Here is a 12,291-nt window from a genome sequence, read left to right as displayed (position 1 = left end):
GCGATAGGGAGTTGTCTATCCCAGCATGTGAAGACAGACTCCGGCGGATTGAGCGGACGAGACCTATGGAAGGTCCAACGGTCAAGAGGATGGTCTCTGCATGCACTGTGGAACGTGTAGAGCAGGACAAGACACAGAAGACGTCCTGGTCATCCACTGCGCCTAGTCCCATCTCCAGCCGTCTCGACTTTGTCTTGCCACTGGATCCAGATGGGAATTGGGAAGAGAGAGTGAGGCTGACGCCGCGCAACTCTCCCTCACTTAAATCCAAATCACTCGCTAGTCTCGATACTATCAATATAGTGTCGAGGTCCTCATCGACGTTGACAATGGACGAACACACAGATGGTAATAGTGCTGTGCCTTGCCACACAGTCATGGGTGTAGAGAGAGTAGAGCAGAGGGCTAAGCACACATCCTTGAGGTGTGCAGGGTTGAGTGTAGGCGAGGAGGAAATATTATTTCTGATCTGTCCTGACTGTGGTCTCCTGGTGAGGAAGTCAAGGTTCCATCTCCAGAGGGATACAGAAGCCCAGGATTTGGAGATTTTTGATTAGAACGGAGGATATGATTGTGCTCAACATTGAGCTGTTGTAAATAAACAGCAGCCTGATGTAAGTGTTATTATTGTCCAAGTGATCCAAGGCCAAGTAGAGATTCAGGAAGATCACATTCGCTGTAGACCTATTATGCTGATAGGCAAATCGCAGCACGTCTAGATCCTTGCTTAGGCAGGAGTTGATACTAGCCATGATCAAACTCTTAAAGCACGGTAGATGCGAGTGCAACTGGGTGATAGTCACTGAGGCAGCTCACCCTGCTCTGATGGTCACCTTTTTGAAATAGGTGGGAACATCCGACTGCAGCAGTGAGAGGCTGAAGTGTCCCTGAACACCCCTGCCAGTTGGTTGGTGCAGGTTTCCAGAGCCTCGCCAGGTACACCATCAGGGCCTGGCACCCTGCGACGGTTCACCATCTTGAATAAAGTTATGACGTCGGCCTCTGCGACAGAGTTCATAGGGTCACAGAATGCTGCAGGGATGTAGTTTTATTCTCCCATTTCAAAGCACGTATAAAAGGCATTGAGGTCATCTGGGAGTGAAGCATCACTGTCACTCATGATGTTAGGTTTTGCTTTGCGGGACGTAATGGCCTGCAAACCTTGCCAGAGCTGATGTGCATCTGATTCTGTCTTTAGCTTCAATCAGAATTGCTTTATTATTCTTAAGGTGGCCTTCTGTAGGTCATACTAGGACTTCTCACAAGATCATCCTCCCAAAAATATTTGCCCAGAGTATTGGAGGTGATCACCCTGAATATTTTCCTTTATCCTTTCACTCCAAGGGAAGTAAGCACAAGTAACTCAGGGATTCCTATCCTAGGGTCTGTGGGTAGATTCCAGGCAGTCCGTGAACTTGGATGGGAAAACAATTGCATCTTTATTTTCACTAACATCAAAATGAAAATGAGCACTTCCTACAATTTTGAATGGAGGCAACAAGGCACAGTAATATTAGCAGTACCTGTGACTTTGTCACCAATAGAAATCACAGATATTATTAGATCACATTACAGTTGTTATAAATACCTCAAAATATCATTTGCAACACACTCATCACTAATTCAAAATTACGGCAGTTATTAGACCTGCCACTAGATCGAACGTGATGGCAGTCTTCCTGTCTGCAGACGCTCGTGCCATGTAGCTGGCCAACTATCGGGCAGCCCCGCGTCTGGATGACCAACATGACACATGTGTTTGTCAAAGACCACCCCACAGTTTAATGTTCTTATTCAAGCTGAGCAACACCAGCCTTCACACGATATGTCTTTGAAAAACAAAATTTAATTTTAACTTGTCTATATTTTAAATGTACAGTCTTGTTACTTAATGCGTTAATAAAGAAGCACTAATACTATATCAGGGGCTTGTTTTTTAATATTTTGATAATGGTATTTAAATATGATTGGTTTCTCTTGTAATCCTATGTATTTTATTTAACATAATTAAATACATTATTCTGAGAAGATGTCCTTAAGCTTCACTGTACTGACAAAGGGTTATAAAAACTGTTAAGAAATCCTGTCCTAACTCATTACTGACTCATATATTGGGAGAGCCTGTCTTCCAGCACTAGATACACAGCTCATATCTGGATACTTACACCTTACATTATCTCAACTATGAGGAGGTTATTCACCCCATCGAACCCATTCAATCACTCAGTAGTTTCCTGGCTGATCTGTGACTCAACTCCATGTATCCACCAATTTACTTCATATCAATGTTCAAAGTAAATTTATTATAAAGAACGTACATGTTACCATGCACCATATTTTCATGTGGGTATTCACAGTAGAACAGATATATGCAACAGAATCAATGAAAAACTACACACGATATATCTGCCCATTGTAATTAATGGCAAAGCCAGAAGCAATCAATGTACTTCACGAATTGTTTGGTCATAGAATTGTTTCTGCTCAGGAGACCATTCGGTCCATCAACACATTGATAACTTCAAAGCCCTTCTCTCTCATTTTTTTAACGTTGCTCATCTACATCTGGTCAATCATCAATTGATATCCAAACTGTTGTGGGCACAGCACTGATGTTAGGAACTGCCAGTAGAGCCCTCCTCTCTCCATGAGACCACTCATTTTACCTATCCCTTCCACCTCTGGCATCTGTAGGCCGCAAGGAGCACTTGATAAATTGGACTCTTGACCTCATAAACTACCTCATTATGATCCTACACCTCATATACTGTGGTGGCATGGTAAGGCTATATAGCACCAGTGATCCAGGATAAATTCCTGCCACTCTCTGTAAGGAGTTTGTACCTTCTCCCTGACACCATGTAGCTTTCCTCAGGGTTCTCTGATTTCCTCCCACATTCTAAAAGATGTATGGGTTGGTAAATGTTAGTAAGTTGTAGGCAGCTATGTTGGTACCGGAAGCACATCCTCAGACTGTGTTTGTCATTGAAGCAAATATCTCTACAAGGGCCTCTGCGATTGCTTCCCTGGCCTTCAATAAGGTCCATGGTTGCAATTGGTCAGATCCTGGGTATTTCAAAGCTCAAAGTTCAAAGTAAGTATTACTATCAAAGTACAGATATTTCATCATATACATACCTGAGATTCATTTTCTTGTTAGCATATTCAACAAATCTATAGAATAGTAACAATAACAGAAAGACCACCCAACTGGGCCACTCAACCAGAATGCAGAAGACAACAAACTGTGTAAATGCAAATATAATAAAAAAATAATAAATATCGAGGACATGACCCAGTCCTTGAAGGTGAGCCCATTGGTTGTGGAAACATTTCAACGATAGGGCAAATGAGGTTGAGTGAACCTCACAAGTGAGATTGTCTGCCTGAATGCATTTCAAGGCCTCAAATACCCCTTCCCTTCTAATATGTTCATATTCCAAGATCTCACTTATTGCCTTCATTTCTTTGGCATCCATTATATTCTTCTGAGCAGACGCTGAGGAGAAAAAGACATTGAAAATCTTGGCCATCCCATGTGGCTCCACGTGTAAGCAGCCCTGGTGGTCTTTAAGAGGAATTAGTCTCTCCCGAGTCACCCTTTTGCTGTTAATATAAGTGAACAACTTCTTGGGATTTACTTTAACCTGACCTGCAAAATCCATCCCCTATTCTCTTTTTGCCATCCTGATTTCCCTCTTAGGCCTGGTCTTAAATTCATTGAGGATTTCATTTGTACCCAACTGCCTAAAAGTGATGAATGCTTCCTTCTTTTTCCTGGCCAAAGCCCCTATATCTTTCATCAGCTAGGATTCACTGAATCTGGTATGTAAGAGAGTGGTGAGTCTGTGGAATTCTTTGCCACAGATGGCCGTGGAGGCCAAGACATTGGGTATAAAAGCAGAGGTTGATATGTTTTTGATTAGTCAGGGTGTCAAAAGTTTCAGGGAGAAGGCAGGAGAATGGGGTTGAGAAGGATAATAACTCAGCCATGATGGAATGGTGGAGCAGACTCGATAGGCCAAATGACCCAATTCTGCTCCTATATCTTATTACATCTTAACAGGAACATGCTGACCCTGGTCTCTTGATATTACTCCTTTAAAAGCCTCTCACTTGCCAATTCTTTCTTTGCCTTTCAAACCAGCGATCCAGGATAAATTCTTGCCACTGTCTGTAAGGAGTTTGTACCTTCTCCCTGACACCATGTAGCTTTCCTCAGGGTTCTCTGATTTCCTCCCACATTCTACAAGATGTACGGGTTGGTAAGGGTTAGTAAGTTGTAGGCAGCTTTGTTGGTACCAGAAGCACATATAACATATAAGCATGTAACCATATAAAAATTACAGCATGGAAGCAGGCCATCTCGGCCCTACTAGGCCGTGCTGAACTCTTATTCTCACCTAGTCCCACTGACCTGCACTCAGCCCATAACCCTCCATTCCTTTCCTGTCCATATATCTATCCAGTTTAACTTTAAATGACAACATCGAACCTGCCTCAACCACTTCTGCTGGAAGCTCATTCTACACAGCTACCGCTCTCTGAGTAAAGAAGTTCCCCCTCATGTTACCCCTAAACATTTGCCCTTTAACTCTCAACTCATGTCCTCTTGTTTGAATCTCCCTCACTCTCAATGGAAAAAGCCTATACCCATCAACTCTATCTATACCCCTCAATTTTAAATACCTCTATCAAGTCCCCCCTCAACCTTCTACGCTCCAAAGAATAAAGACCCAACTTTTTCAACCTTTCTTTGTAACTTAGGAGATGAAACCCAGGCAACATTCTGGTAAATCTCCTCTGTACTCTTTCAATTTTATTGACATCTTTCCTATAATTCGGTGACCAAAACTGTACACAATACTCCAAATTTGGCCTTACCAATGCCTTATACAATTTCAACATTACATCCCAACTCCTATACTCAATGCTCTGATTAATAAAGGCCAGCAAACCAAAAGCTTTCTTCACCACCCTATCCACATGAGATTCCACCTTCAGGGAACTATGCACCATTATTTCGAGATCCCTCTGTTCTAACAGCATTCTTCAATGCCCTACCGTTTACCATGTATGTCCTATTTTGATTAGTCCTACCAAAAAGTAGCACCTCACATTTATCAGCATTAAACTCCATCTGCCATCTTTCAGCCCATTCTTCTAAGTGGTCTAAATCTCGCTGCAAGCTTTGAAAACCTACTTCATTATCCACAACTCCACCTATCTTGGTATCATGTGCATACTTACTCATCCAATTTACCACCCCATCATCCAGATCATTAATATGTATGACAAACAACATTGGACCCAGTACAGATCCCTGAGGCACACCGCTACACACCATCCTCCAATCTGACACACAGTTATCCACCATTACTCTCTGGCGTCTCCCATCCAGCCACTGCTGAATCCATTTTACTACTTCGATATTAATGCGTAACGATTGAACCTTCCTAACTAACCCTCCATGTGGAACCTTGTCAAAGGCCTTACTGAAGTCCATATAGACAACATCCACCACTTTACCCTTGTCAACTTTCCTGGTAACCTCATCAAAAAATTCAACAATGTTTGTCAAACATGACCTTCCACCCACAAATCCATGTTGACTGTTCCTAATCAGACCCTGTCTATCCAGATAATTATATATACATCCCCACACTGTGTTTGTCGTTGATACAAACAACACATTTTACTCTGTGTTTCGATGCACATGTGTTCAAGAAAAGTCAGTCAGTTATTGTCCACCTGCACTGCACGTCCGCTGTAGCTTTTACACTTTATTCTGCATTGTTATTGCTTTTCCTTAATGCACTGTGCAATGATCTGATTTGTATGAAGAGTCTGCAAGACCAGCTTTTCACTGTATCTTGGTACAGGTGACAATAAAAACAATTCCAATACCAATCAAGTTGTAATTCTATTGCCATAGCGATCATTTCTAGGATTGGTCAGGTGTTGAACCTATCCCTTATATTGGTCAGGGTGACACCACAGCGTAGAGGTTAGCGCAACGCTCAACAGTACCAGCGACCTGGGTTTAATTCCTGCCACTGCTTGTAAGAAGTTTGCATGTTCTCCCTGTGACCGCATGGGTTTCTTCCAGGTGCTCTAGTTTCCTCCCATAGTCCAAAGACGTATAGGTTGGTAAGATAATTAGGTATAGTAATTGTCCCGTGATTAATCTAGGATTATACATCAGGGGATTGCTGGGCGGTGAGACTCAAAGGGCCACCAGGGCCTATTCCGCATTCTAGTTCAATAAATAAAGAAATAAAATCTGCCAGTTGACATTCCCCTCTCTCCATCAGACCACTTGTTTTACCTATCACTCTAACTTCTGTGCACCTATAGTCCACATGGGGCACTGTGGATAATATTGGTCACCACACTACAGGCTTTGGGGAGGTTTAACAGGATGCTGCCTGAAGGAGAGGGTATGAACTATCAGAGAGGTTACACAAACAAGGGTTGTTTTTTTTTGGAGTGTCCGAGGCTGAGGGGGTGATCTGATAGAAGTTAAGTAAATTTATGAGAGGCAGAAACTGAGTGGGGTGGTGGGGTGGAGATATGTCTACCAAAGTAGGTGTAAGGTGCTCATTCTCTCTGCTAGCCTGCAGGTCATCCTTTGGGCAAGGTGTAGCACCTGCTTAGCCCCCCGATCAGGGTCACGTGAATCCATGGGAGCAGGTGGTGGATGGTTGCATGAACAACTGCTGCATATCACAAGTCCTGGTTATGTGACCACTGACGATAGGCAGACAATCTCTGAATAGTACTAATAATGTCTGGGGTCACCCGTCTTGTAAAGACACTGCCCAGAAGAAGTCAGTGGCAACAGCTTCTGCAGAAAAATTTGCCAAGAGCAATCATGGTCATGAGACCATGATTACCTATGTCAAACCACATGGCACAGAACAGTGATGATGATAGATTAAGTAGAGAGCCAGAACCTTTGTGCTGGGGTGGAAATGTCTAACACAACAGGAAATGTATTTATAAGATGGGTAGTGCAGCAGTGTAGCAGGTAGCGTAACACTTTACAGCACCAGTGACCGGAGTTCAATTCTTATCACTGTCTATAAGGAGTTGTACGTTCTCCCTGTGACCATGTGGGCTTCCTTTGGGTGCTCCCGTTTCCCACATTCACACTTCACACAACCGTGGAACATCTGGTCAGCAAAGGTGCATACATCAGGATGCCCTTTATCTGGTACAGCTCAGCATTTCATAACATCACCCCCTCAGAACCAATTAGTAAACTCCAAGTCCTGGACCTCAACACCTCCTTGTGCAATCGGATCTTGGATTTCCTCACTTGCAGACCCCAGTCAGTTCAGATTGGCAGAAACATCTCCACAATCTCCATCAGCACAGGGGCACAACAGGGATGTGTGATTAGCCCCTGCTCTACTCGTTTTACACCTTTAACTGGGAGGAGGAGATAGCGGCGCAATGCAGCGCGCGCAGCCGTTCCTAATTGATATCGTATCTGTGAAGTAGGACGCCGTGCACAATCCTGATTTGACAGAGACAGACGTGAAGAAGAACAGAGGAGCATCGGGAGAAACCTCTGAAATGCCCGCTTCACTGCCGCTGCTACTGTGCGATCGAGAATCTCCAGAGGGAAGGCCCCAAATCCTTGGCCTTGCCTATTGCCTGTTGCCGGGGCCGGGGTCGAAGCACTCGGCAGAGATGGTGCTCGATGCATCGGTGTCGGGGAGCTGGTCGGAGGATCGGAGTTTTCGGATGGACTCAGAGTTGGACTATGGTCGGATGCTTCTGGGATGCTGCATCGGCAAGATTGTGGTGCTGGAGGTTTACCGTCTGCATGAGATGATGGGACTTTCGAGAGACTCTGTGATATTACCGAACCGTGCCCATGGTCTGTTCTTATCAAATTATGGTATTGCTTTGCACTGTTGTAACTATATGTTATAATTATGTGTTTTTGTCTGTTTTTCAGTTTTGGTTTGTCATATGTCTCTGTGGTATAATTCTGGAAAAACATTGTATCATTTCTTAATGCGTGCATTACTAAATGACAATAAAAGAGGACTGCGTGTCCTCATAATCTAATCTGATCTAACAATCTAATCTAACTGTGTGGCTAAGCACAGCTCCAACACCACATACAAGTTTGCTGATGACACCAGTGTTGTGGACCGTATCAAAGGTGGTGTTGAATCAGCACACAGGAGGGAGACTGAAAATTTGGCTGAGTGGTGTCATGACAACAACCTCTCACTCAGTGTCTGTCAGACTAAGGAAATGACTGTAGACTTCAGGAGAGGGAAACTAGAGGTCCACGAGCCAGTGATCATTGGAGAATCAGAGATGGAGAGGGTCGGTTACTTTAAATTCCTGGTTGTCACCTTCTCAGAGGACCTGGACCCATCATATAAACATAATTGCAAAGAAAGCACGGCAGCACCTCGATTTCCTCAGGAGTCTGTGGAGATTCGTCATGTCATCGAAAACCTTGGCAAACTTCTATGGATGTGTGGTGGAAAGTGTGTTGACTGGCTGCATTACAGTCTAGTATGGGAACACCAATGCCTTCGAGCAGAAAATCTGACAAAAGATAGTGGACTTGGCCCAGTACCTCATTGGTAAAGCCCTCCGAAACATTGAGCACATCTACATGAAACATTGCTGTACAAAAGCAGCATCAATCATCAAAGATCCTCACCACCCAGGACATGCTCTTTTCTTGCTGCTGCCATCAGGTAGAAGGTACAAGTGCCTCAGGACTCACACCACCAGGGTCAAGAACGGTTACTGCCCCTCAACCATCTGGCTCTTGAACAAAAGGGGATAACTACACTCATTCTACTTCTGGTTTTCCCACAACAAATGAATTCACTTTAAGGACGCTTTATCCTGTTATTTCATAGTCGTTATTTATTTATATTTGCATTTGCAGTTTGTCAGAATGAGAATCAGAATCAGGTTTATTATCACCAGCATGTGTCGTGAAATTTGTTAAATTACCAGCAGCAGTTCAATGCAATATATAATATAGAAGATAAAAAGTAAAAATAAATAAATAAGTATATCAATTACAGTATATGTATATTGAATAGATTAAAAGTTGTGCAAAAACAGAAGTAATACATATGTTAAAAATGAGGTAGTGTCCAAGGGTTCAATGTCCATTTCGGAATTGGATGGCAGAGGGGAAGAAGCTGTTCCTGAATCGCTGAGTGTGTGCCTTCAGGCTTCTGTACCTCCTACCTGATGGTAACAATGAGAAAAGGGCATCCTGGAAATCCTTACGCTGCCTTTCTGAGATACCTCTCCTTCAAGACGACCTGGGTACTTTGTAGACCTGTACCCAAGACGGAGCCGATAAAATTTACCACCCTCTGCAGCTTCTTTTGGTCCTGCACAGTAGCCCCCCTCCCCATACCAGACAGTGATGCAGCCTGTCAGGATGCTTTCCACAGCACATCTATAGAAGTGTTTGAGTGTTTTTGTTGACATACAAAAGCTCTTCAAACTCCTAAAGAAGTATAGTCACTGTCGTGCCTTCTTTATAACTGCTTTGATATGTTGGGACCAGGTTAGATCCTCAGAGATCTTGACACCCAGGAACTTGAAGCTGCTCACTCTCTCCACTTCTGATCCCTCTATGATGATTGATATGTGTTCCTTCGTCTTATCCTTCCTGAAGTCCACAATCAGCTCTTTCGTCTTACTGACGTTAAGTGCCAGGTTTTTGCTGCAACATCCCTCCACTAGTTGGTATATCTTGCTCCTGTATGCTCTCTTATCTCCATCTCATCTACACATTGTTCACTGATCCTGTTTACAGTTACTGTTCTATAGATTTGCTAAGTATGCCCCAAGGTAGTCATAGCCGAAGGATGGTAGTGGGGACGAACTCCCATTGCTAAACAAATGTTTTTCATGGCGTGCGTTTCAAACTGCCTCTGACAACCAAGTCCAACTCCTGGCCTTCAGGTGTGGCACAGTTCTTATGCCTGGCAGAGCTGTGACAGGAGAAGGGCCAAAGGTGGGCCACTGATGCCTTAAAACCGGTTGCTCCGGTCAGGAGGGGCTCGTTAATCACGGATGGTAGCTCATCTAGGAGAGGGAAAACTCCAATTTCAAACCCCCGCTCCCTTGCGGCTATACCCGCTCGCGGGAAAGGCTTTGGGAGAAAACCCCGAGGAAAAATCCGGAGTCAGAGTCCCGAAGGCGACTGACTGCTGTACCCAGCTCTGGCACGGCGACTCCTGCGATGCTGCTGGCACCAAACTGTATCGACCTTCGTCGTTCCTTTGGACCTGTCATCAGCATGGGGGGGGGGGTAGGGTTCCCACTGCACGGGCAACAGATGGACCTCCATATCAACTCTGCCCTGGCTGTGTGCCCTGGAGAGGCCACTCCCAGTGACTACCAGAGGCGTAGTACCCATGGTCGACCACGACCGACGGAGGCCACACACACCTCAGGAAAAAGAATCTCAGAGCTGTATGTGGCACTCTGATAATAAATTTTACTTTGAACTTTGAACTTTGAAATTTGAAGAAGTGTTTCTAGGTTTCTGACCAGGGATAATAGTTGAAGCAGATGCAGTAGTGGCATATTTAAGTGTCTGTTGGATAACGCAAGAACCTGCAGGGAATGGAGCGATATGGATCATGTGCAGAGAGAAGAGATTTACGTAGTTTAATTTGGCATCATGTTTTGCACCAATCTCGCGGGCCAAATGGCCACTTCCAGTGCTGTGCTGTTCTATGTTCTGAGAATTATATTATGACATTCCAAACCACATCACAGTAAATGACTGCGGTTGCCATGGTAATCTAAGAGCTTTGGCCCAAGTGCTGTTTGGTCATTGTAGATGCTGTTGCAAGTTTTAATTTTGTGTAAGTGCTAACGGGGCTAGCTTTGATGTGTATAATAGTATTGATGCCAGTGCCACTGTCCTGAATATCTTGGCTCAGTAAAATACATCATTTTGATTTAGCAGTTGCCTCAGCTCAACAGCTCAGAATAAATTAGTTTGGCATATGCTCGCTTTCAATTTGATTTTTACTTATTCATCCACTTTTTTCCCCCAATTGTTTGTAAAGCCTGATGAGTATCTGGAATTGAAAGGCATCAGTGGGGCCTAAGGGATGCTCCTTGGGAGACAAATTATTAGTCGCAATGCAATGCAGTGTTTCATCTGATACTGGATATTAACTTGGTCCTTCGCATGGTAAATCCCCAGCTGACACTTGCAGACAATAACAACTAGCAAAGTAGGAAAAAGGAAGGGGGAGGGAGAAAGGTGTTGCCTCATCATTCTATTGATTCTCTACATCGTTTTCCTTTTGGAGCAATCTGTCTAAATAGCAATCCTTCCTTTCTGTGGCATGATTTATTCAGAAGGGAGAAAATCTGAATTAAGCACAGTTAATTACAAAATAAGGACGTGCTCGACATCTATCATCTATTCCATCCATCCCCATTCACGCATGTGCAATTGCCTGATCTCTGGGTGGCTGGTACAAACCTTAGACTGATAAGGGCAGTGTAGGTCAGAGGATTGTGGGTTCCAGTCCTATCAAGAGTCAGAGCACAACAGTCTATGCTCATATTTTGGTGCAGAAGGATTGAGATGCTGAACTGTGGATGCTTGGTAGGGTCACAGAGTCATAGAACACCAGAAAAGCACGCCCTTTGGCTCATGTAGGCCATGCTGAACTATTAAGCTGCGTAGTCCCAATGACCTGCACCCAGTCTGTAACCTTCCATATCTCTCCCATTCATGTACCTATCCAAATGTATCTTAAATGTTGAAATTGACCCTGTATCCACCACTTCTGCCGGCAGGTCGTTCCACACTCTCGTCACCCCCTGAGTGAAGTAGTTTCCTTCATGTTCTCGTTAAACATTTCACCTTTCACCCTTAACCCATGACCCTTAGTTCTAGCCTCACCCAGCCTCAGTGGAAAAAGCCTTCTTGCATTTACCCTATCTATACCCTCATAATTTGATGTCCATGAGGTTATAGAAACCTACTCCGTTATCAATCTAACCCCTCCCTCCTATATAATCCCTCAATTTTTCTTTCATTGATTGAGTCATAGAGTTGTAGTAAAGTAGGACACAGAAACAAGTCCTTCGGCCCATCTAGCCTATGCCAAACCATTTAAACTGCCTATTCCCATCGACCTGCACCAGAACCATAGCCCTCCATACCCCTACTATCCACATACCTATTCAAACTTGTCTTAAATGTTGAAATCAAAGTTCTATACCACTTGCACTGGCAGCTTGTTCTACAATGTT

Source organism: Mobula birostris, chromosome 4 (genome assembly GCF_030028105.1).
Source record: "Mobula birostris isolate sMobBir1 chromosome 4, sMobBir1.hap1, whole genome shotgun sequence".
NCBI classification, from domain to species: domain Eukaryota; kingdom Metazoa; phylum Chordata; class Chondrichthyes; order Myliobatiformes; family Myliobatidae; genus Mobula; species Mobula birostris.
This window is presented reverse-complemented; position numbering follows the sequence as displayed.